This window comes from Lutra lutra, chromosome 8 (genome assembly GCF_902655055.1).
Source record: "Lutra lutra chromosome 8, mLutLut1.2, whole genome shotgun sequence".
Taxonomy (NCBI): domain Eukaryota; kingdom Metazoa; phylum Chordata; class Mammalia; order Carnivora; family Mustelidae; genus Lutra; species Lutra lutra.
In genome coordinates, this window is record NC_062285.1 from 122,792,327 (window position 1) to 122,818,106 (window position 25,780).

General features: G+C 34.9%; 1 protein-coding gene across 12 annotated transcripts in view; it reads right to left on the minus strand.

Moving 5' to 3' along the window:
* Positions 1-25,780, minus strand: part of ANKS1B (ankyrin repeat and sterile alpha motif domain containing 1B) — a 1,143,054-nt gene that overhangs the window by 623,911 nt on the left and 493,363 nt on the right. The window lies entirely within an intron of this gene.

Consider the following 25,780-nt stretch of genomic DNA (forward strand, 5'->3'; position numbering starts at 1 on the left):
CAAAAACCCTATCGATTGATTAGGAAATGTCTCTGAGGGGCAAAAATGAAACAGCTATGTGAATAACTGAAATAGTCAAAAGCATTTCCATAGAGTAGCTGGAACCAGGGGCAACATAAAAATGGGCAATTCGTCCTAAAAGCAGGGGAAAAAAAAAACATTTTCCTGTCTTTCATGTTAGTATCTTACTCCCTTGGACATGGGGACACTCATAGGGTGAGAGCACATCCTCGCAGTCAAACAGGTGCTCTGCCCTGCAAACCCATGTACCAAACCTTCACCCTCCCTCACTCAGGGTTTCATGGCTTCATCAACAGTTGCTGGCTTGGCCAGAAGCACCATAATTGGGGGAGCAAATGGCCAAGAAACCCACCCAGGAAGGTGAGAAGATGTAGGTGGTGGAAACACAGATGAGCTCAGGCTGTGTTTCTTCACAGGCCTCACTTACAAAACACAAACTGATTTTTATCTAATCGGTAAGAATTTTAGACAGCAACCCAAAAGTGTTAAACCCCAAGCATGGGGCCTTTCTTTGTGTGGGGCCCAATGAGACTGCATTAGTTCCCATATCCACGAAGCCAGTGTCATATTAGTCCCTAGAAGAGACTAACGTGTAAATTTACTGGTAAAACCTAAGGGATGGCATCCATTTCCTACTCATATTGTGGTTTCTCTTAATCAATCAGAACCTATTAAGAATTATCTTTATGTTCTATAAAGATATAAGTGAAATATATTCTGATGCAACTTTAAAAATTTCATGCCATTTTTGCAAACCAGTTTGATTTGATTCACATATGAATAAAATGAGAACACATAATTCCTGACTGGGATGAGATTTAGGTAACATGTGTATTTACATCCAAATATTTTCTGGATTGCAATCTAAGTTTCAAATATCCACTTTTATGTTTCCTCTTCTATTATTTTCAAGTTATTTAAACTACTAGACATTTTAAAAATCCACTTACTTAGAATTAAGTGGATTTTAAATCAATTGAATTAACTTAATTATAAAGGGACTTCATCAAGCTCCTAATAAAATATCAAACAGAACTAGAGGGATGCTCTGGTGTCAGTACAAAGAAAAAGTAGTGCTAGCAAAAGTCAGGGTGATATTAAATCTCCAAGCAAAAGCAGCCTTCAAAATGAGTTCCCAAAGACAGTTGAATGTCAGAAAATTAGCTAGTGACATCAGTAGGAATATTTGGAAATGACAGACTCTCCAGACACTAGCCCATTGATAAATTATATCAATATGAAGCAAAGTCCTGTCAAGCCAGTGGATATAAAATCAATGCCTTCTTAAATACTTTTTAAAATGAAGATAAGGTAGATGATAAAAATGGAAAGTTAGATCAGCATTATTTTCCTTCAAAACTTTAATCCACTTGGAGTATTTTGTGTATAGGGTGAAAAAATTTAGTTCTAAGCATTTTTTCCCCAAAATAATATTCTACTGCCCAATATCATCATTCTCTCACTGATTTGCAATGTCACCTTTATCATACACTAAATTTCCAAATATACACTGCATTTACATTTTTGGACTGAACTATGTCCCTGTTGATCTACTTGTCTATTCCTATGCCAATACAATATTCTCTTAATTACCTTATGGCTCCTCCTCCTACTTCTAGAGCTCCTAGTCAACAGACATTGGATCTCTTTGATCCTCCTTGTTTTATATTCTGGTAGTATTCTACAGTTTGGTATTCTAAAGCACTTTCATCAATTTGTTTAAAAAAATTACTACTGAGCATCAACCATGTGTGAGACACTGCTCTAGGCTCTGGAGATATATCAGTAAACAAATAAGATAGAAAACTTTGTCATTTTATCATGACTTTAGGTATAATGATTGTATTTTTAATTTTCAATAACTTTTCTTGTTTTCCAAGTATTCCATTTTAAAAAGAACCTGTTTTTAACGTTAGAAGTTAATACCCTCTCAAATCTTAGGATATTGATTGCAATCTTTTTCTGTATTTAATTCTGTTTTCTCAAAGGTCATTTATTTTGTTCATTCATCTTGTTTCCTCTCTTTTTAATTGTTCATTCTCCTCAAATGTCCGGTGTTTTAGTCAACCATTTTTAATTACGTAGGACACTTCCCATTTCTCTTACTTGCTCCAATTCCCACGTAGGAGCTTCAGCAGACTCTTCCCCTTACTGAGATAGTTATTACCATCTGGTAGGAAAACAAAGCCACGTTTAAGACACTGAGGTTCTTTAGTTGCCCTGACTAGTCTCTGTTTAAATCCAATGCCATTTGTCATACCTTTTAGAAGTTCCCAAATGCTTCTCAGAGTAGCCCTCAATGTTCATCACTGCTATGGATTTATCCTTTTTTTTAATATTTATCTTACAATTTTAATTGTATGTACAGAGGGAGAGGATGTGAAAAGTTGGGATCAATTTACCTTCTTAATTTAGAATTCTCATGCTTCTGTGCCTTGATCACTTTTTAAAAAGTATAAAGAAAGGATCTGAAGGAATCGAGATGACAATTCAGTAGGGGTAGAAATTGTTAAACTTTTTATTATAGATATCTTACAAATTGAAAACAATTTCTATTTTTTTTTCTTTTCAGTGAAAGGAAAAAAATTTAAATGAGGTACTTTTTTTCATGAATATAATAGTTAATGTGATTAAGACTTATTTAAAAGATGTAGAACTTCCTATGATTGGGTAAGCAAAATAACATTCCTTTGTTGTATGTAGAGTTATGGCCAAACATAGAAAATAAGGTATGGCCATATCAAGAAAGTTAAAGGGGGTGTGAGTAAATATCAGATGCTTAAGAGGAGTTAGACCCTCTTCTAGGAACTTGAGATTTGTAATCTCATTTAAGCCTATAACATTGGTATTAGAAGTAGCTATTAGTCTTTCCATTTTACAATATACCTTAGATTTAGAGATAGTCTCACACTTATGTGGGAGAGTTGAAGTTAAAACACAATCCTGAAATTTCAATTGATTGCATTTTCCCCTAGGCCATCACACTACAGATAAAGCAAAAAGAAGCATAAAGTTACAGGTAAAGTCAAGAACCTGATAGGTCTTGAATTTCTCATCTTTACATCAATGAGCATTTTCCTATTCTCAGTCCATTGGCAGCACTGATTTTTTTTTAAACAATCATCATTTTAAGGAATATTAAAAAAAATTCAATGGGTGGAAAATAGGAACAAGTAGAACAAATAGGAACAAATAGAATCTAATTCTGCTATATATTAAACTCTTACAGTTACTAGGTGTTTAATTAAAAGAAAGGCAGAAATTTAAAAAAAATCTTTCTATTTTCTGCTTTTATCTCTTCAATTTGTATCATTTTTATATGGAGATATTAGCCAAAAGATTAACACATGAATTCATCTTCTATTATAAAACTCTTAGTATATTTCTAGTAGTTAGCATATATAGGAATGAATATAAAGCTTTTAAAATGGAAAATCCATATTTCTCCATATGAAATAGTTTCTTCATATAAGTTATTCAAATGTAAACTGAAAAGACTACATATAGTTTTATTTGATAAAAGTGTTAAGTAGTTCTGGAAGAACTGGACAGCCTTGACTTTCAAACGATGAAGTTTGTTCTTATACACACTTCTCCAAACATTAAAATACTCATGACTATCTTAGAAAATAATATTTTTTAAATTAGACATTTCAAATATTTATGCATTAATATTTCAAAGATGCTCAAGTCAAATGCAAATGTGTGTAAAATTTAAAAACCAGCTTTATTTCCCACATTTAAGTTCTTTTAAAAAAATTAAATGATTTGTTTCACTTTAGGAGAAGCAGGAAGTAATTATACAAAGGATTACAGAAGATACGTTCTGAGCAGCCAAAGTAGGAAGCTCTTATCACTGTGTGGGTGAAAGAAAGAAATTTTTACAAATAAAGGAGCACATTACCTTTTTTTAAATGACATAATATTTTTAATTACATTTTTTGTTTGGAAATAATTGTTGATTCCCATGCAGCTATAAAAATAATACAGAGAAATCTCATGTGCTCTTTTTATAGTTTTCTCCAATGGTATAATATCATGCAAACCTACAGTACAACATCACAACCAGGATATTGACTTTGATACAGCCAAGGAACAACAGTTCCACCCCAGAGGGACCCCCTCATTGCTTCATCGCCCCTTCTATAGCTACACCTACTTCTCTCCTGACTTCTTCCTTAACTCTTGTCAATCACTAGTCTATTCTCTTATTTCTATAATTTGTCATGTCAAAAATTATATATAAGCAAATATATGATAAATAGAATCATATAGTATATAATCTTTTGGAATTGGCTTTTCTCAGCATAATTCTCTGGAGATTAATCCAAGCTGGTTTGTGTATCAATATTTTGTTCCTTTTCCTGCTGGGTAATATTCATTTGTATGAATGTAGCACAGTTTTTTTTTAAACTATTCACCCACTAAAGGAATCCCGTTGTCTCCATTTCTTGGCTTATGAATAATGCTTCTGTAAATATCTGTGTACAGGTTTTTGGAAGAACTTGAGTTTTCCTTTAGCTGGGATAAATTCTCAGGTGTATAAATGCTGGGTGATATGATAGTAAAGTCTTTAAAGTTTTAAGAAACTGCCAACTATTTTCTGATTTGCTGTAACATTTTACATTTCTACCAGCAGTATATGAGCCTTTCTATATCCTTGTTAGCATTTGAAGTCATCATTACTTTTTATTTTAGCCATTCTGATAGATATGTAGTGGTATCTCATTGCAGCTTTCATTTGCATTTCCCTAATTGTTAATCATGTCAAAAATCTTTTCATGTGCTTATTTGCCATTTGTATATTCTCTGCAAGGAAATGCCTCTTCATGCCTTTTGCCCATTTTCTTTTCTTTTCTTTTTCTTCTTTTTCTTTTTTTTCTTTTCTTTCTTTTTTTTTTTTTTTGTTAAGTTATGTTAGTCACCATACATTACATCATTAGTTTTTGATGTAGTTTTCCAAAATTAATTGTTTACAAATAACACCCAGTGCTCCATGCAATACCTGCCCTCCTTAATACCCATCATTTGGCCAACCCATCCCCCAACCCTCCTCCCTTCTAAAACCCTCAGTTTGTTTCTCAGAGTCCATAGTTTCTCATGGTTCATCTCTTCATCTCCCCCTCTGATATCCCCTCCCTTCATTTTTCCCTTCCTTCTCCTAATGTCCTCCATGCTATTCCTTATGTTCCACAAGTAAGTGAAACCATATGATAATTGACTTTCTCTGCTTGACTTACTTCACTCAGCATAATCTCCTCCAGTCGCATATTTGCTGATGCAAAAGTTGGGTATTCATCATTTCTGGTGGTTGAGTAATATTCCATTTTATATATGGACCACATCTTCTTTATCCATTCATCTGTTGAAGGGCATCTTGGCTTTTTCCATAGTTTGGCAATTGTGGACATTGCTGCTATAAACATTGGGGTGCATATGGCCCTTCTTTTCACTACATCTGGATCTTTGGGGTAAATATCCAGTAGTGCAATTGCAAGGTCACAGGGTAGCTCTATTTTTAATTTTTTGAGGAACCTCCACACTGCTAAAGTGGCTCCACCCACTTGCATTCCCACTAACAGTGTAAGAAGGCTCCCCTTTCTCCACATCCTCTCCAACATTTGTTCTTTCTTGCCTTGTTAATTTTTGCCATTCTAACTGGTGTAAGGTGGTATCTCAGTGTGGCTTTGATTTGAATTTCCCTGATGGCTAATGATGATGAACGTTTTTCATGTGTCTGTTAGCCATTTGTATGTCTTCATTGGAGAAGTGTCTGTTCATCTCTTCTGCCCATTTTTTGACTTGATTACCTGTTTTTTTGGGTGTTGAGTTTGAGAAGTTGTTTTTTTTTTTTTTTAATAGATCTTGGATATCAGCCCTTTGTCTGCAGTGACATTTGCAAATATCTTCTCCAATTCTGTGGGTTGCCTCTTAGTTTTTTGACTGTTTCCTTTGCTGTGCAGAAGCTTTTTATCTTGATAAAGTCCCAAAAGTTCATTTTCACTTTTATCTCCCTTGTCTTTGGAGATGTGTCTTGAAAGAAGTTGCTATGGCCAATGTCAAAGAGGTTACTGCCTGTGTTCTCTTCTAGGATTTTGGTGGATTCCTGTCTCACACTGAGGTCTTTCATCCATTTTGAGTTTATCTTTGTGTACAGTGTAAGAGAATGATCGAGTTTCATTCTTCTGTATATAACTGTCCAATTTTCCCAATACCATTTATTGAAGAGACTGTCTTTTTTCCATTGGATATTTTTTTTCCTGCTTTCTTGAATATTATTTGACCATAGAGTTAAGGGTCCATATCTGGGCTCTCTATTCTGCACCATTGATTTGTGTGTGTCTGTTTTTGTGCCAGTACCATGCTGTCTTGGTGATCACAGCTTTGTAATAAAGCTTGAAATCTGTTTGGCCCATTTTCTAATCAGTCTGTTTTAATACTGTTTAGAATGTTCTTTAAATGTTCTAGATATTCATTGTTTATCAGGTATGTAGCTGACAAATGTTTTCTTCAGTTTATACTCTTCATCTCTTAACAGAATTTTTCATAGTAAGCATTTTTAATTTTGATGAAATACAATTTATCAATTTTATATCAATTTATAAAATTTCCTTTTATAGATCATGGTTCTGGTGTCAAGTATAAGAACTCTTTGCCTAGCTCTAGATCCTAAAGATTTTATTCTATGCTTTTTTCTAAAAGTTTTATAGTTTTACATTTTACATTTAAGTCATTTATCCATTTGAGATAATTTTTGTAAAAGGTGTGAGAATTAGGCCAAATTTCAATTTTTTGCCCATGTATGTCTAATTGCTCCCACACCATTTGTTGAAAAGGCTATTTTTTTCCTCCATTGAATTGCTTTTGCACCTTCATCAAACATCAGTAGAGTATATGGTCTATTTCTGGGCTCTCTTTTCTGTTCCATTGATCTATATGTCTATTCCTCTGCTAATAATAACATACAGTCTTGAGTATTGCAACTGTAAAATTAAAATTAGGTATATTAATTCTTCCCAATTTATTTGTTTCTTCCAAAATTGTTTTAATTATCCTACTTCCATTACATTTCCATATATATTCTAGAATAAACTTACATGTCTTCAAAAAATCTTGCTTGGATTTTATTGGCACAGCCCCTTTGGAAAATATTATGAAGTTCTCTCAACTAGTTATGAGATATGATATCCATATGATATAGCAATTGCTCTACTGGGTATTTATCCAAAAGATACAAACATAGTGATTCAAAGGGGCACATGCACCCCAATGTTTATAGTGAAATTATCAACAATAGCCAAATTCTGGAAAGAGCTCAGATGTCCATCGACAGTTGAATGGATAAAGATGTGGTATATATATATGCAATAGGATATTACTCAGCCATCAAAAAGAATGAAATCTTGCCTTTTGCAACAACATGGATTGAACTGGAGGGTATTATGCTAAATGGAATATGTCAGAGAAAGACAAATGCTATACAATTTCACTCATGTGGAATTTAAGAAACAAAATAGATGAACATAGGCGAAGGGAAAGAAAAATAAAGTAAGAAGAAAATTGAGAGGGAGGCAATCCGTAAGAGAGCCAAACTCTTGGAAACAAACTGAGGATTGCTGGAAAGGAGGTAGGTGGTGGGTGGGGGAGGGATAATTGTATGATAGGCATTAAGGAGGGCATTTGATGTAATGAGCACTGGGTATTACAGGCAACTGATGAATCACTAAATTCTACCTCTGAAATTAATAAAAAAATGGGGAAAAATCTTGCTTGGAATTTGATAGGAATTATATTAAATTCATATTATCAAGTCTTTTAACTCATGAAAACTGTCTTTTACATACTTACTTTAAAAAAAAAATTTCTCTCACCACTATTTTGCACTTTTCAGTATACAAGTCCTTGACATGTTCTGTTAGATTTACATCTAAGTATTTCTTTTCATTTATTGTGTGTGATTATAAGTGGTATTGTAATTTTAATTTCAGTGTCTACATGTTCATTGTTATTTCATAGAAATATAGTTGCAGTTAAATGGGTGTCGGTATTAAGAAGGACACTTGCTATGATGAGCACTGGGTGTTTTATGTAAGTGATGAATCATAAAATTCTACTATTGAAACTAATATTACAATATATGTTAACTAACTGGAATTTAAGTGAAAACTTAAAAAAGAAAAAAAATAGAAGTACAATGCTTTTTTAATGTTTATTTTGCATCCTGTGACCTTGCTGAATTTACTATTTATATTTATATATATATTTACATATATATATATTTTTGTTGTTTTATTGTATATCTCTTGGGGTTTTCTACATGGACAATCATATCATCTATAAACAAAAACAGTTTTATTTCTTCCTTTCCAATCTGTACTTTTACTTCTTTTTTTTTTTTTTCCTTATCGTACATGATAGAACTTCTGGCACTATCCTGAATAACAGTGGTGAAGAGATTAGACATCTTTATCATGTTTCCAATTTTAGGAGGAAAGGATTCAAATTTTCACCATTAACTATAATTTTGGTTACAGATTTTTGTAGATGCTCTTTATGAAGTTAAGGAAGCTATCCTTTATTCCTATTCTAGAAGATTTTCTTTTTACTTTTTAATCATGAATGGATCTTGAATCTTGTTGAATTCTGTTTCTGCTTCAATTGATATGATCATTCAGTTTTTTCCTCTTTATTTTATTTCAGGCATTAAACCAGTTCTTGTATCTCTGGAATAAATTATGCTTGGTCATGGCATATACTTCTTTGTATATATTGTGAATTCTATTTACTAATATTTTGTTAAGGAATTTTGTGTCTAATTCATGAGTTAATATTGCTTTGTAGTTTTTGCTTTTAGTTGTTTGGCTTTTTGTTTGGTTGTTTGGTTTTGTACTGTCTAGTTCTGGTATTGGGGAATACTAACTATCTTCATAAGATGAACTGGAAAATATTCCCTCCTCTTCTGTTTCAAAAAAAAATTTATTTATAATTGGACTTAACCTTTCTTTAAGGCTTAGAGATTTCTTTCTTGGAAAATTTTAAATTATGAATTAAATTGCCTTAATAGTTATAAGACAGCCCAGTGATGGGTATTAAGGAGGGCTTGTGTTACAATGAGCACTGGGTGTTTTATGCAAATAATGAAGCACTGAACACTACATCAAAACTCAACACCCAAAGAACAAATCCAATCAAGAAATGGGCAGAGGACATGAACAGACATTTCTGCAAAGAAGACATCCAGATGGCCAACAGACAACATGAAAAAGTGCTCCACATCACTCGGCATCAGGGAAATACAAATCAAAACCACAATGAGATACCACCACATACCAGTCAAAATGGCTAAAATTAACAAGTCAGGAAATGACAGATGCTGGTGAGGATGTGAAGAAAGGGGAACCCTCCTACACTCTTGGTGGGGATGCAAAATGGTGCAACCACTTTGGAAAACAGCATGGAGGTTCCTCAAAAAGTTGAAAATAGAGCTACCTTACAATCTAGCAATTACACTACTGTTGTATTTACTCTAAAGATACCAATATAGTGATCCAAAGGGGCATGTGCACCTGAAAGTTTACAGCAGCAATGTCCACAATAGCCAAACTATGGAAAGAACCTAAATGTCCATCAACAGATGAATAGATTAAGAAGATGTGGTATATATACACAATGGAATACTATGCATTCATCAAAAGAAATGAAATCTTGCCATTTGCAATGACATGGATGGAACTAGAGGGTATTATGCTGAGTGAAATAAGTCAATCAGAGAAAGACAATTATCATATGATCTCCCTGATATGAGAAAGTTGAAAGGCAATGTGGGGGGTTTGGGGGGTAGGAAAAAAATAAATGAAACAAGATGGGATTGGGAGGGAGACAAACCATAAGAGACCTTTATTCTCACAAAACAAACTGAGGGTTGCCAGAGGGAGGGGGTTAGGGAGAGGGTGGTGGGGTTATGGACATTGGGGAACATATGAACTATGAAGTGTGTAAACCTGGTGATTCAAAGACCTGTACCCCTGGGGCTAATAATACATTATATGTTAATACAAAAATAAAAAAATTTTTAAAAAACTAATGATGTACTGTATGGTAACTAACATAACATAATAAAAAATGTTGTAGGACTATTCACATTATCTTTTTGATATTGGGTGAATTGTGGTAGTTGGTGTTTTAAGAAGAATTTTTTTTCTTTGTTGAGATTTTTAAAAAAATATTTTATTCATTTATTTGTCAGAGAGATAGAGAGAGTACAGGCAGGCAAATAGGCAGTCAGAGGCAGAGGGAGAAGCAGGCTCCCTATGGAGCAAGAAGCCTGATGTGTGGACTCGATCCCAGGACACTGGGATCATGACCCGAGCTGAAGGCAGCCACTTAATCGACTGAGCCACCCAGGCGCCCCCTTTGTTAAGATTCTTTTTATTTATTTGACAGAGAGAGAGAGAGAGATCACAAGTAGGCAGAGCAGCAGGCAGAGAGAGATGGGTAAGCAGATTCCCTGCTGAGCAGAGAGCCCGATGCAGGGCTTGATCCCAGGACCCTGAGATCTTGACCTGAGCTGAAGGAAGAGACTTAACCCACTGAGCCAACCAGGTGCCCCAAGAATTGTTTCATTGTCAAATGTATGTGGAAAGAGTGGTTTGTAATATTACTTCTGATGTCTACAGAGTCTGTAGTGACATTCTCAACTTCATCCTGATGTAGGTAATTTGTTTTTTTTTTTCAGTTTTATTTTAAGAATAGCAGAAAGTAAGGATATAATAATTCACAGAGATATATTCTGATCAGTAAAAATAGGAAGCATACTTTATGAGAATTATTTTTACAAATAAAGGTGCAGTGTGTATTGTTTTTTAATTGATCAGAAGTTACTGAACTTTCTTAATTCTTAATTTATATCATTGCTTTACTAACAATAGCTCTCATTAAACACATCATGTGCCAGGTATCCTATATATGTTCTTTTTTCATATAAATATCACAACAACTTTGCAAAAGTGATTACCATATTTTACAGATAGGGAAAATAAAACTTCCCAAAGGATACTCAAGTAACCTTCAAAGACAGTTTTAGAATCTAACTCTCTCAACATTTCAAAACAATGCACACACTTGCCATTGCACCATGCTGCCTTTTCTCCACAGTTACCCAAAATGTCTTTTTAGCTGATAAAAATAATGGTGCTTTTTTGTTTGGTTGGTAAGAAAATGAAAGTTTAAAACTAAACCCCCCCCCCCCCAGGAATCTATAAAAGCAATTTCTAAAGAGTTTATCACCAAAAAATAAATAGTAGACAGAAGGAAGAAGTTATGTTTTAAACCAGCAAGATGTGACAATACAAGTACTTACATGGATGGATTTAAGATTACATGAAGTTTTAAGAAAAATACATAAAACTTCCTGTGGAAAAAAATGCAATCAGTATCACAGGAATTTATGTCACAGGATGATGGAGTTTTGTTTTTTTTTTTTTAATGAAGATAAGTATTCAAATTAATTCTGGCTAACAATTTCAACTCCTTTTCCACTAAGTATTTTCCCAAAACATTTATCAAAATGTACATCAATAAAAGTTTTTCTTTTTTCCTTGTCCAATCTCTAGCAAAGGGAATGCTCAAAATGCAAAAGAAAAGGCAACATAAAGCAAATATTTAAAAACAAAAACATTAACTGAGTAATTTTTAAACAATCAAAAATTGGCTTGACTTATATGTTAACTTTGTTTAGAGTTCCCTTGAAGAAACAAAATCCGTAAATTCTGAAACATTCTGAAATTCTAAAATGTCTTTTTTTTTTATCTTCATATCAACCATTCAATTCATTGGTGTCCCAAATTCAAATGCATCTATAAGCTTTCTGCTAGTTCTTATGGATAAAATTTATTGACATATGTTTATGAGTCAGAATGGGATTTGGAACAAGAGAGAATTGGATTCAAATCTTAGTGCCAGTATTTACAGTTCAGTATTTGCATCTATAAATGGGGATAATATAATCTGCTCTGTAGAATTGTTATCTGGATTGAAATAATGTACATGAAGCTCAAGGATAATGCCTACTTCAGAATAAATAATTGGCAAATATTTGTTCTCTTCCTTTACTGCAAGATAGTAGAACCTGACCAAAAGAATGCCATTGATGAATTAAGTCACAACACAGCTCTCCAAATAACTGGCAGAATCACCAAATTAAATGCAGAAGACAGTGACCACTGATACACTATAATTTGCAGAGATGAGAGTTGAAGGGAAAGGAGGAATCAGTAGGTTTGGAAGAAAATATAGCAAAAGGACTTATTTCAGCAATATTTAAAACAGCTTTGCTGGGGCACCTGGGTGACTCAGTCATTAAGTGTCTACCTTCAGCTCAGGTCATGATCCTGGGATCAAGCTCTGCATTGGGTTCCCTGCTCAGCAGGAAGCCTGCTATTCCCTCTCTTCCACTCCCCCTGCTTCTGTTCCCTCTCTCGCTGTGTCTCTCTCTGTCAAATAAATAAATAAAATAAAATAAAATAAAATAAAATAAAATAAAATAAAACAGCTTCCCTGAAAATTTTAATGACTGCCTTCAGCCGAGCACTATCAGGGGAGTCTCTGATGGGAAATAAGGGGGAGAGACCCTGGTAGAACCTCTCTAAACATCTGTCCATCTCTGATTTGAAGGGATGAGGGCTCAAGGGAATGAAGAACCACAGTGCTGGGGAGAAAGAAGAGAACATGGACATCAGATAATCTCTATTTCTCCATCGTGGATAAGCAATTTTAGAAAGCACAGCATTTGGAAGTCCAGGAGCCTCTGTGATGACTTTATAAAAGTAGAAAAGTAGGAAGTTGTTAAGAATTTGAATAGCTAGCAGCAGATAGCAGTTTTGGAGAAAGAAGCCAGTCACTAGACACATTCTGAACCCAAACAAAACATTGTTCCCTGGTGTACTGGCTTACAAGAGAATAAGTAGCAGAAAATAATTTCTCTGGTAGGGTTGCCCATGTTTGGCTCTGTCATCTCCACTTACCAAGTTAAAGAGTACAAGGAGTATAATTTTGAAAACATGTGAAAACTTTGGTTTCAGAGAGATATGGGGATACCTCCAATTTAATAAAATAAGAGAGGAAATGGTGTGTTCAGGAAGATTTTACAAAGTGTTTGGCAAAATGTTGAAGTAATACCTCATTGATGACTTCCAATTTCTCTATGAAGTGAGGTTGATGCCAGGTAGGAGGATTTCCATGATGCCAAGTGATATGGAGTATTTTTTTCATGTGTCTGTTGACCATTTGGATGTCTTATTTGCATAAGTGTCTGTTCATGTCTTTTGCCCATTTCTTGACTGGATTATTTGGTTTTGGGGTATTGGTTTGTTAAGTTCTTATAGGTTTTGATTAGTAGCACTTTACCTGATGAGATATTTGCAAATATCTTCCCCCATTCATAGGTTGCCATTTAGTTTTGTTGACTGCTGTGCAAACCTTTTTATCTTGATGAAGGTCCAATATTTCATTTTTGCTTTTGTCTCCTTTGCCTTTGGAGATGTGTCTAGCAAGAAGTTGCTGTGGCTGAGGTCGAAAAGTTTGCTTCCTGTGTTCTCTTTAAGGATTTTGATGGATTCCTGTCTCACATTGAGGTCTTTCATCCATTCTGAGTCTATTTTCATGTATGGTGTAAGGAAATGGTCCCATTTTATTCTTCTGCATGTGGCTGTCCAATTTTCCCAACACCATTTGTTGAAGAGACTGTCTTTTTTCCATTGGATATTCTTTCCTGCTTTGTCCAAAATTAGTTCATCATAGAGTTGAGGGTCCATTTCAGGGTTCTCTATTCTATTCCATTGATCTCTGTGTCTGTTTTTGTGCCAGTACCATGCTGTCTTGATGATTATGGCTTTGTAATAGAGCTTGAAATCTGGAATTGTGATGCCGCCAACTTTGATTTTCTTTTTCAATATTGCTCCAGCTACTTGGTGTCTTTTCTGGTTCCATACAAATTTTAGGATTGTTTGTTCTAGCTTTGTGAAAAATATTGATGTTATTTTGATAGGGATTGCATTGAATGTGTAGATTCTCTGGGTAGCATAGACATTTTAACAATATTTGTTCTTCTACTCCATGAATATAGGATGTTTTTCCATTTCTTTTTGTCTTCCTCCATTACTTTCATAAGTGTTCTATAGATTTCAGAGAAGAGATCCTTTACCTCTTTGGTTAGGCTTATTCTGAGGTATCTTATGGTTTTTGGTGCCATTGCAAATGGGATTGATTCCTTGATTTTTCTTTCTCCTGTCTCATTTTTAGTGTATAAAAATGCCACTGATTTCTGTGCATTGATTTTATATCCTGCCACTTTGCTGAATTCCTGTATGAGTTCTATCAATTTTGGGGGGGAGTCTTTTGGGTTTTCCACATACAGTATCATGGGATCTACAAAGAATAAAAATTTGACTTTTTTTTTTTGCTGATTCTGATGCCTTTTATTTCTTTTTGTTTTCTGATTTCTGAGGCTAGGACTTCTAGTACTATGTTGAACAAAAGTGGTGAGACTGGGGATCCCAGTCATGTTCCTGACCTCAGGAGAAATGCTCTCAGTTTTCCCCATTGAGAATTATATTCACTGTGGGCTTTTCATATGTGGCTTTATAATATTGAGTTCTTTTCCGTCTATCCCTACACTAAGGAGGGTTTTTATCAAGAAAGGATGCTGTATTTTGTCAAATGTTTTTCCCACATCTATTGAGAGGATCATATGGTTCTTGTCCTTTCTTTTATTAATCACACCGGTTGATTTGCAGATGTTAAACCACACTTGCAGCCCAGGAATAAATCCCACTTGGCTGTGGTGAAGAATCCTTTTAATATTTTATTGGATCCTATTGGCTAGTATTTTGGTGAGAATTTTGGCATCCATGTTCATCAGGGATATTGGTCTGTTAATTCTTTTTGATGAGGTCTTTGTCTCATTTTGGGATTGAGGTAATGATGGCCTCATAGAAAGAGTTTAGAAGTTTTCCTTCCATTTCTATTTTTTGGAATACATTCAGGAGAATAGATATTAATTCTTCTTTAAATGTTTGGTAGAATTCCCCTGGTAAGTCATCCAGTCCTGGACTTTGGTTTTCAGGGAGATTTTTTGGTTTTTGTTTTTTGTTTTTTGTTTTTCTTCCCCCCCGCCTTTTTAAAAAATGTATTTCTTTTCAGTGTACCAGAATTCATTGTTTATGCACCACACCCAGTGCTCCATGCAATACGTGCCCTCCATAATACCCACCACCTGGCTCCCCCAACCTCCTACCCCCTGCCCCTTCAAAACCCTCAGATTGTTTTTCAGAGTCCATAGTCTCTCATGGTTCATCTCTCCTTCCAATTTCCCTTGACTCCCTTCTCCTCTCCATCTCCCCATATCCTCCATGTTATTTGTTATGCTCCACAAATAAGTGAAACCATATGATAATTGACTCTCTCTGCTTGACTTATTTCACTCAGCATAATCTCTTCCAGTCCCGTCCATGTTGCTACAAAAGTTGGGTATTCATCCTTTCTGATGGAGGCATAATGCTCCATAGTGTATATGGACCACATCTTCCTTATCCATTCATCCGTTGAAGGGCATCTTGGTTCTTTCCACAGTTTGGCGACCGTGGCCATTGCTGCTATAAACATTGGGTACAGATGGCCCTCCTTTTCACTACATCTGTATCTTTGGGGTAAATACCCAGTAGTGCAATTGCAGGGTCACAGGGAAGCTCTATTTTTAATTTCTTAAGAAATCTCCACACTGTTTTCCAAAGTGGCTACACCAACTTGCATTCCTACCAACAGTGTAAGAGGGTTCCCCTTTCTCCACATCCTCTCCAACACACATTGTTTCCTGTCTTGCTAATTTTGGCCATTCTAACTGGTGTAAGGTGGTATCTCAATGTGGTTTTAATTTGAATTTCCCTGATGGCTAGTGATGATGAACATTTTTTCATGTATCTGATAGCCATTTGTATGTCTTCATTGGAGAAGTGTCTGTTCATGTCTTCTGCCCATTTTTTGACATGATTATTTGTTTTGTGTGTGTTGAGTTTGAGAAGTTCTTTATAGAAACTGAATATCAACCTTTTGTCTGTACTGTCATTGTGAATATCTTCTCCATTCCGTGGGTTGCCTCTTTGTTTTGTTGACTGTTTCCTTTGCTGTGCAGAAGCTTTTGATCTTGATGAAGTCCCAAAGGTTCATTTTCACTTTTGTTTCCTTTGCTTTTGGAGACATACCTTGAAAGAAGTTGCTGTGGCTGATATCGAAGAGGTTACTGCCTATGTTCTCCTCTAGGATTCTGATGGATTCCTGTCTCACGTTGAGGTCTTTTATCCATTTTGAGTTTATCTTTGTGTACGGTGTAAGAGAATGGTCGAGTTTCATTCTTCTACATATAGCTGTCCAATTTTCCCAGCACCATTTATTGAAGAGACTGTCTTTTTTCCACTGTATATTTTTTCCTGCTTTGTCAAAGATTATTTGAACATAGAGTTGAGGGTCCATATCTGGGCTCTCTACTTGGTTCCACTGGTCTATGTGTCTGTTTTTATGCCAGTACCAGGCTGTCTTGGTGATCACAGCTTTGTAGTAAAGCTTGAAATCAGGTAATATGATACCCCCAGTTTTGTTTTTGTTTTTCAACATTTCCTTAGCAATTCGGGGTCTCTTCTGGTTCCATACAAATTTTAGATTATTTGCTCCAGCTCTTTGAAAAATACCAGTAGAATTTTGATCAGAATGGCATTAAAAGTATAGATTGCTCTAGGCAGTATAGACATTTTAACAATGTTTATTCTTCTGATCCAAGAGCATGGAATGGTCTTCCAACTTTTTGTGTCTTCGTCAATTTCTTTCATGAGTATTCTATAGTTCCTCAAGTACAGATCCTTTACCTCTTTGGTTAGGTTTATTCCCAGGTATCTTATGGTTCTTGGTGCTATAGTAAATGGAATTGATTCTCTAATTTCCCTTTCTGTATTTTCATTGTTAGTGTATAAGAAAGCAACTGATTTCTGTACATTGACTTTGTATCCTGCCACATTACTGAATTGCTGTATGAGTTCTAGTAGTTTGGGGGTGAAGTCTTTTGGGTTTTAGGGGAGATTTTTGATTACTGCTTCAATTTCTTTGCTGGCTATGTGTTTGTTCAGGTTTTCTATTTCTTCCTGATCAGTTTTGGTAGTTTACATCTTTCCAGCAATGCATCCCTTTCTTTCTAATTGCCTAATTTTTTTTGGCATATAAAGCTTATACGTGTATTTCTTTGATGTTTGTTGTGATCTCTCCTCTTTCATCATGATTTTATTAATTTAGGTCCTTTCTTTTTTCTGTTTGATAAATCTGGCCAGGGGTTTATCAATCCTGTTAATTTTTTCAAAGAACCAACTCCTACATTCGTTGATCTGTTCTACTGCTTTTTGGTTTCTATTTCATTGATTTCTGCTCTAATCTTTAACATTTCTCTTCTCCTGCTGGATTTGGGCTTTATATGCTTTTTTTTTTTTTTCTCTAGCTCCTTTAGGTGTAATGTTAGGTTGTATATTTGAGACTTTTCTTGTTTCTTGAGAAAGGCTTGTATTGCTATATACTTTCCTCTTAGAACCACCTTTCTGCATTCCAAAGGTTTTGAACTGCCGTGTTTCAATTTTCATTTGTTTCCATGAATTTTTAAAATTCTCCTTTAATTTCTTGGTTGACTCATTCATTCTTTAGTAGGATGCTCTTTAACCTCCATGTATTTGTGTTCCTTCCAAATTTTCTTTTGTGATTGAATTCGTTTTAAAGCATCGTGGTCTGAAAATATTCAAGGAATAATCCCAATCTTTTGGTACTGTTTGAGACGTTATTTGTGACCCAGTATGTGATCTATTCTGGAGAGTGTTCCATGCGCATTTGAGAAGAATGTGTATTCTCTTGCTTTACAGTCAAATGCTCTGAATATCTGTGAAGTCCATCAGTTCATTGTATCATTCAAAGTCCTCTTTCCTTGTTCAAACTACCTGTTATTACTGTGAGCAGGGTGTTAAAGTTCCCTACTATTATTGTATTATTATCAATGGGTTTCTTTAATTTTGTTATTAGTTACCTTATATAATTGGCTGCTTCCAAGTTAGGGGCATAAATAATTATAATTGTTAGATCTTCTTATCAGATAGAACTTTTTATTATGATATAATGTCCTTTGTCTCTTCTTACAGTCTTTTGTTTAATGTCTAATTTGTTTGATGTAAGGACTGCTAACCCAGCTTTCTTTTGATGTCCATTAGTATGAAAAATTCTTCTCCACCCTGTCACATTCAATTTGGGGATGTCTTTGGGTCTAAAACGAGTCTCTTGTAGATGGCATGTCAATGGGTCTTGTTTGCTTATTTGTTTGTTTAGCCAATCTGATACCCTCTGTTTTTTGATTGGAGCATTTAGCCCATTTACAGAGTAATTATTGAAAGATATGAATTTAGTGCCATTGTATGATCAGTAAACTTGGTATAGACAGAAGTTCCTGCTGATATTCTCAGGGAGGGGCCTATTGCACTGATTCTCAGGTATATTTGCTCAGGTGGAATTGCACCACCCTTGTCAGGGGGCTGGGCTCAGTGCAAGTGACTCTGGAGCTGATGTGAGGGATGAAAATGGTGGCAACAATGAAAACAAAGCAAACAAAACAAAACAAAAACAAAACACTCTAAAAAATGGGTAGAGGTCTTGAATAGAAATTTCTCTAAAGAAATACAGATGGCCAAAAGACACCTGAGAAGATGCTCAAAATCACTTATCATCAGCGAAATGCAAATCAAAACAACCACGAGGTATCACTTCACTCCAGTCAGAATGGCTATTACCAAAAACACAAAAAACAACAAGCATCATAAAGATATGGAGAGAAGAGAACTCTTGTGCACTGTTGGTAGAAATGTTATTTGGGGCAACTACTATGGAAAATGGTACAGAAGTTCCTCAAAATATTAAAAATAAAACTATCACACAATCTAATAATTCTACATCAAGGTATTTATCCAAAGAAAAGGAAAACACCAATTAAAATGGATATATGCACCCTGATGTTCATTGTAGCATTATTTACCATAGCCAGTATATGAAGACAACCTAAATGCTCATCTGTTGATAAACTGAAAAAATTATGTCTATATACATAATATATTATATTATAAACAATCAAACATTATAATATGCAAAACAATATAATATAATACTATCCAGCCATGAAAAAGAATGAAATCTTGCCATTTACAACACACAGATGGACCTCGAGGGTATTATACCAAATGAAAAGTCATAGACAAAGACAAATATAATTTCATTTCACTTATATGTGGAATATATAAAAAATGAATAAATAAATAAACAGAAACAGACTCATAAATACAGAGAATAAACAGGGGCTTGCCAGAAGGGAGGGCTGTGAGGGGATAAGCAAAATAAGTGAAGAGGATTGAGAGAGACACACTTCCAATTATAAAATAAGTGAGATTAGGGATAAAAAGTATACCATAAGAAATATAGTCAATAATATCATAATAATGCTGTATGATGACCAATGGTAACTATGGATATTGCAAACATTGTACAAAGTTTAGAATTGTCAAATCACCATGTTGTACACCTGAAACTAATACAACATAGTATGTAATCTATACTTCAATAAAAAAGGTAAAAGAAATAGCACTGCAATAAACACACTTTACGTGTTTTTCCTCTCTCTGACCATTTCATTGGCATGGATAAGAAATTACTAGACTTATAATAGTATATGTTTTATGGCTCTTGATTCATATCACCACAAAGATTTATAGAAATATTTCCACCTTCAGCCTATTGAATATCTATATCACCATGCCTTTATCATACACTTACCAAAAAGTTTTTTTTTAAGTTTTAATCATTTCTTAGGATAAAATATTATATTTTTAAAATTTATTTGATATACAGGGCTGCCAAATATTTCTCTTTCTGTTTAATATTCATTTTTTTCTTTCTTGATTCATCTATCCATATTTTTTGCCTCACCCCCCCAGACATATTAGCTTTCTTTGTGGCCTTGCAAGACTTCTTTGCATATTATAATGTTTGATTGTTTATATTTATTATAAATACCTCTATCTCATTTGTTAGTTGCTTTTTATTTTATTTTTTTTTTAAGATTTTAATTTATTTATTTGACAGACAGAGATCACAAGTAGGCAAAGAGGCAGGCAGAGAGAGAGATTGGAGGAAGCAGGCTTCCCACTGAGCAGAGAGCCTGATGCAGGGCTCTGGGATCATGACCCGAGCTGAAGGCAGAGGCTTCAACCCACTGAGCCACCCAGGTGCCCCTTGCTTTTTATTTTAATTGGGATTTTTTGGTGCAGTAGCTTTCAAGTTTTATGTAGTCAAGGCTATTTATCTTTTCCTTTGGGATTACTTTTACAGCTTTTATGTTAAGTAAATGCTAGTGTCTCAAAATTAAGTTTGAAATATTGACAGTTGATATCTCTATCATTTCAAGTATTTTGTTAGTTAATAAAGAAATGATAGCTGAACGAATCATTTGTAACTGTTCTGACAGGAAAGAGAAAAAGGAAGAGTAAGAACGAGAAGATAGAAAATATCTCCTTAGAGTTATTAATCACTGTCAACATTTTGTTATAGTGCATTGACTAATGTTTGTTTAAATAAATTATTTGAAATAGTCTTTTCTTTCATATGTTTTCATTAACTTAATGATGCTCTTAATCTATTATTTCATTTATAATTGTAATTATTACCTTTTTGTTGGTATTTTTGTTTCATTTGTTATGGAATACAATGAAAGATGCAAGACAGTTTTAGAGTGTCTTTCTGATATCCAGGAGACATTTGAGAGAAAAATAATCACAATTAAAATAGCAATATGGCTGGGTACAATTCAATTTAGTATATGTGTCCTGCTGTTTCATACAACTTTCCTAAGAAGTCATGTCAAATAACATTAGTTATTCCTATGTCCACAGAACAAATAGTTATTGTCAAGTTCTTTTCTAAACATCAAGATACAAAGGAAAGGAATTTTATAGACTAGGTGGGGTTTACTTTCAATTTTTGCTTTATAAAGAGTAATATAATTAATATGCTTTCCATAAAATTTTCTCATTTTGATGCATAGATTTTTACAATATACATATAAAAATAATATAAAGTATACATGCAATGCTTAAGGAACATAGTGGAAGGGCTAGAAATGCTGACATCTAACCATCTACTTCACATCTAGAAGGTATCTCAAAATTTATGTAGGCCAAACACAACTTTGACCTTTGCTCCCCATCCCAGCAACACTATAACAAAATATACAAAAAGCTCTTGATTTCAAGTAGATCTCATTGTTTCAGTAAATATCATAATTTTTATTATGGCTCAAATTCATAAACCAAGACATGTTTGATTCATATCCCATATCCCCTGAACTCAACTCAACAGTAAATAGTATGGATTCTATTTTGAAAATGTGTCTCAAAACCATCCACTTCTCTATACCTTCACTTTACCATGCTGATTCAAACAACTTCACTCTCTGTCCTGAACAACCACAAAACCCTAATTATTTCCCCTGCTTTTGATTGTTCTCCATAAAGTATTCTCTAGCCAGAGTGATCTTCTTAAAATTTAAATCAAATCATGTCACATCCTTGCTTAAAGTCTTCAGACGCCTCTAGTGGCACTAGGAGTAAAATCTACAATTTTAACAAAGACCTGCTTGGTTTCCCATCTTCCCCAACCTCATATCAGACTACTTTCCTCTAATATATCAGCATAATATATTCATTATCTGCTCTTTTATGGCAAAAATTACCTTGTAGATTGCCAGTGTTGGGGTAGGTGTATGTTTAATTTAGGGGCAAATTTATGGCAAGCCCACTTGACCACATATCTAGAATCACAATGTCCAAGCAGTTCTATCCAGTAATAATAGACAGTTGTGACATTTGATTTTAATTTGTCCAACTTCTGCAATCATCTCTCACTTGGTTCTGAATGTGGGAGAGAAAGAAAGAAGCATAGTTAATTTATCTCTTGAAACCTACTATGTAAACCTTTTTATACCTCATAGTGCCCAGTATGATTGAAACAAACTTACTGAATTGAATTCAATGTAAAATATAATGATGTTAAAATAATACTGTATTGTAGTATGAAAGAAAATACAGATCCTTCTTTATTGAAAAATATAGATGAAAAATATAGTGAAAAATATCCAGTATACTTGCTTTAGTTTAACATATTGTATACTTATTTTACTTTTCCTCATATATGAAATAGGATTCACATTGGTCCTACTGTCTCACATGGTTGTGAGGACTAAGTAGAGAGTATATAGATACCTCCCTGAACATGCTAAATGAATGACATATTTATTGCTGAGTCAGCGTGCTCCCTCTCTCAACAGTATGACTTTGTGCAGAATGAGTGGAAAAATCAAACCAGAATGGAATTGCTAGGGTCAGTTATAAAGAAGTATATCCAATGACCTATATCATGTTTCCCAAATTGTGTTTTGTGGATCACTAGTTGTGAGAAATATTAATGGGTTTCCAAGGGTGATAGTGGGGGAAAGCTATAAAGAATTCTTCAGTGAAGAAAAGTATTTAACCCTGTACTTCACCAACATACTTGACCATGGAAACCACTTTTTTCCCCAAGATTATTATTCAGAATGAGTACTCCATAGAGATTAGGACATGATGATTAAGGGGAAGAGGGTAGAATATCTGGTGAGGACTTCCTGATTTGTTACAATATTCTGGTGAATTTGGCATAGTATTAAGTCAAAAAATTCTAAACACCTTGCTGCTCCTGTCCTTATCCTGGGACTGTATATTTACCACTATACCTAACAAATTCCTATTCAAATGTAAGTTCAATTTGAGTACCCCCTTCCTAAAAGTTTTCACTGCCCTTTACCCAACCATACTCAATTTATTCAGATATATCTATTGACCACCAATTAGGTACTAGGTGCTGTTCTAAGTGCTGGGATTAAACATTCAATTCATCACCATCATACAACAAGACGGAACATCCATTCAATTAGGGAAGAAAGACATTGAACAAACACACACAAATACTAATTCAGGAGTGAAAAATGCTATAAGGGAGATAGAAAGTGAAGTGATGGCTACTTTATATTCAGTGGTCAGAGAAGGCCTATCTTATAAGATGTCACCTGAATGACCTGAAGAAAGGGGGATAATGAGCCACAAAGTCTCCAGGAGAAAGGCATTCCACACAAGTGAATGATGAGTACAAAAGTCCTAAGGCAGGAACTCTGGCTTATCTGAGGTGATGCTGGCAAGATGGCATGGGTGGCATAAAACGAGGTAGGTAGAGAATGGTAGGAGACAGATCAGGAGATTAAATAGAGTCAAATGATTTAGGGCTTTGTATGCCTTTACGGTGAGAGGGGAAGACACTGGATGGTTGGCCAGGTGAAATAACATTATCTAATTTATAAAAGTCTATCTGCCAATTTGCAAAAGGACAATACAGTTACAACAGTGAATGCCAGGAACAAGGGAAGAGGCTTTTTCAAAAGTTCAGGCAAGGAATGTTAATGGTTTATAGGTAAATGACAGAGAAGAGTCAAGAAATATTTTGAAAGGAAAGCTAGCGGACAATTTTTAAACTTTTTGATCTTAGGGTCTTAGGATCTTTTTGCACACTTAAAATTATTGAGAATACTAAAAAGTTTTTGTTCATGAGAGTCATGTCTGTAAATATTTAATATATTAAAAACTAAAACTGAGATACTTTTAAAACCTATGAATATACAAGTGTACATTTCATTAGCCATCAGAGCCATGATGCTCTGTCATAGTGCAAGAGTGGAAAACTCCATGGAGCACTCATGTACGAATAAGAGTGAACCAGGCAAAATGTCTTTGTATTACTATGAAGATAGTTTTGACCTCCTAGGACTTCTGAAAGGGTCTTGGAAACTGCAGGAGTCTGGAGCCACACCTTGGGAATTGCTGGCCTAGAGGGTTTTCTGATGGATTGAATGTAGGGGTGTGAGAGAAAGAAAAGAATCAAGGATGGGGTCAAGTCTTTTAGCCTGGGCTGCCACTAACTGAAATGCAAAGTTCAGTGCTACACATCCTAAGCTTAAAATGCTCCTTAGACAATCAATTAGGATTTAGAGAGTAGCAGGCTGGATATGGGCCCAGAGTTCAGAAAGTGAGTGCTGGAGACAAACAAATTTAGGAGTAATCAGCATATACATAGCACTTAAAGTTCTGGTACTGGATAGGGAGTGGTTGTACTGAAAAGAGAAAAGGTCTGAGAGTGAGCCCTGGGGCATTTATCAGTGAATTCCATCAGTGTAATTCCAAACATTATCTGTAGAGAACACAGTCTCCCTCAATTGATTAATCATTCCTTCAGGTCATTTTCATATTCAAATCTCCTCTTATGACACCAGGCAGACAGTAAACACTCAACTATATTTATTAAGTTAATAGATAAATAAAGCTACAAAATACTCTGTGGTGCTTTCATAGCTAGAATTCACAGTATTAGAAAAGACCAGATTAGGAAATAGAGACACAGGGAGAGAGGGAACATAAGCAAGAGGGAGTGGGAGAGGGAGAAGATCCCAGGACCCTGGGATCATCACCCAGGCTGAAGGTAGATGCTTAATAACTGAGCCACCCAGGCACCCTCACCTATGCATTCTTTTTTTTTTTTCCATTTATTTTTTCTTTCTTTTTTTAAAAATTTTTTAAAATTTATTTTCAGTGTAACAGTATTCATTGTTTTTGCACCACACCCAGTGCTCCATGCAATCCGTGCTCTCTCCAATACGTGCTCTCTCAAATACCCACCACCTGGTTCCCCCAACCTCCCATCCCCCGCCCCTACAAAACCCTCAGATTGTGTTTCAGAGTCCATAGTCTCTCATGGTTCACCTCCCCCTTCCAATTTCCCTCAACTCCCTTCTCCTCTCTAACTCCCCTTGTCCTCCATGCTCACCTATGCATTCTTATTCAGAAGGCCAGAGAGGCTTAGAGAAGGACATGTCAAAGAGTGTTATCCACTTAGATTGTTATGTATTTGGAAGAAAAAAAAACCTGAATAACATGAAAAAACAAACAAACAAACAAAAGTCTGCTGCTATCAATAACACTGTGGGCACAAAATTCAAAAATTATATTTCATGCTTGGAGTGCCTGGGTGGCTCACCTGGTTGAGCATCTGACTTTTGGTTTTCAGCTAGGGTCATGATTTCAGGGTAGTGGGATGGAGCCCTATGTCAGGTTCTGTGCTTAGTGGGGAATCTATTTGAGATTCTTTCTCCCTCCACTCTCCTCCTTCCCTTGCTTGCTCTCTCTCTCTAAAATAAATAAATAAATACATAAACAAACAAAATCTTTTTTAAAAAACTATATTTCATGCTTAGCAAAGAGATGAAGATAAATTTACATGTAGAAAGTGTCAGTAACAAATAATTCCTTGCTTTCCTACTAGATAAAATGAAGGATTTCACCAAAAGAAGAGAAATAAAGATGAATAATATTTCACTGGCATATGATTGGCGTTACATCCATACAGAATGCTGGTGATTTCAGCCATTAATTGGAGATGCAGCTCATAGCGGACACTTTCTGGATTCTGGCTTTTTCCTCCCGTGCATTAGGTCAGGCTGACCCAACACTGTGCCGGTTTATCTTTTTTTTTTTTTTTAAGATTTTATTTATTTATTTATTTG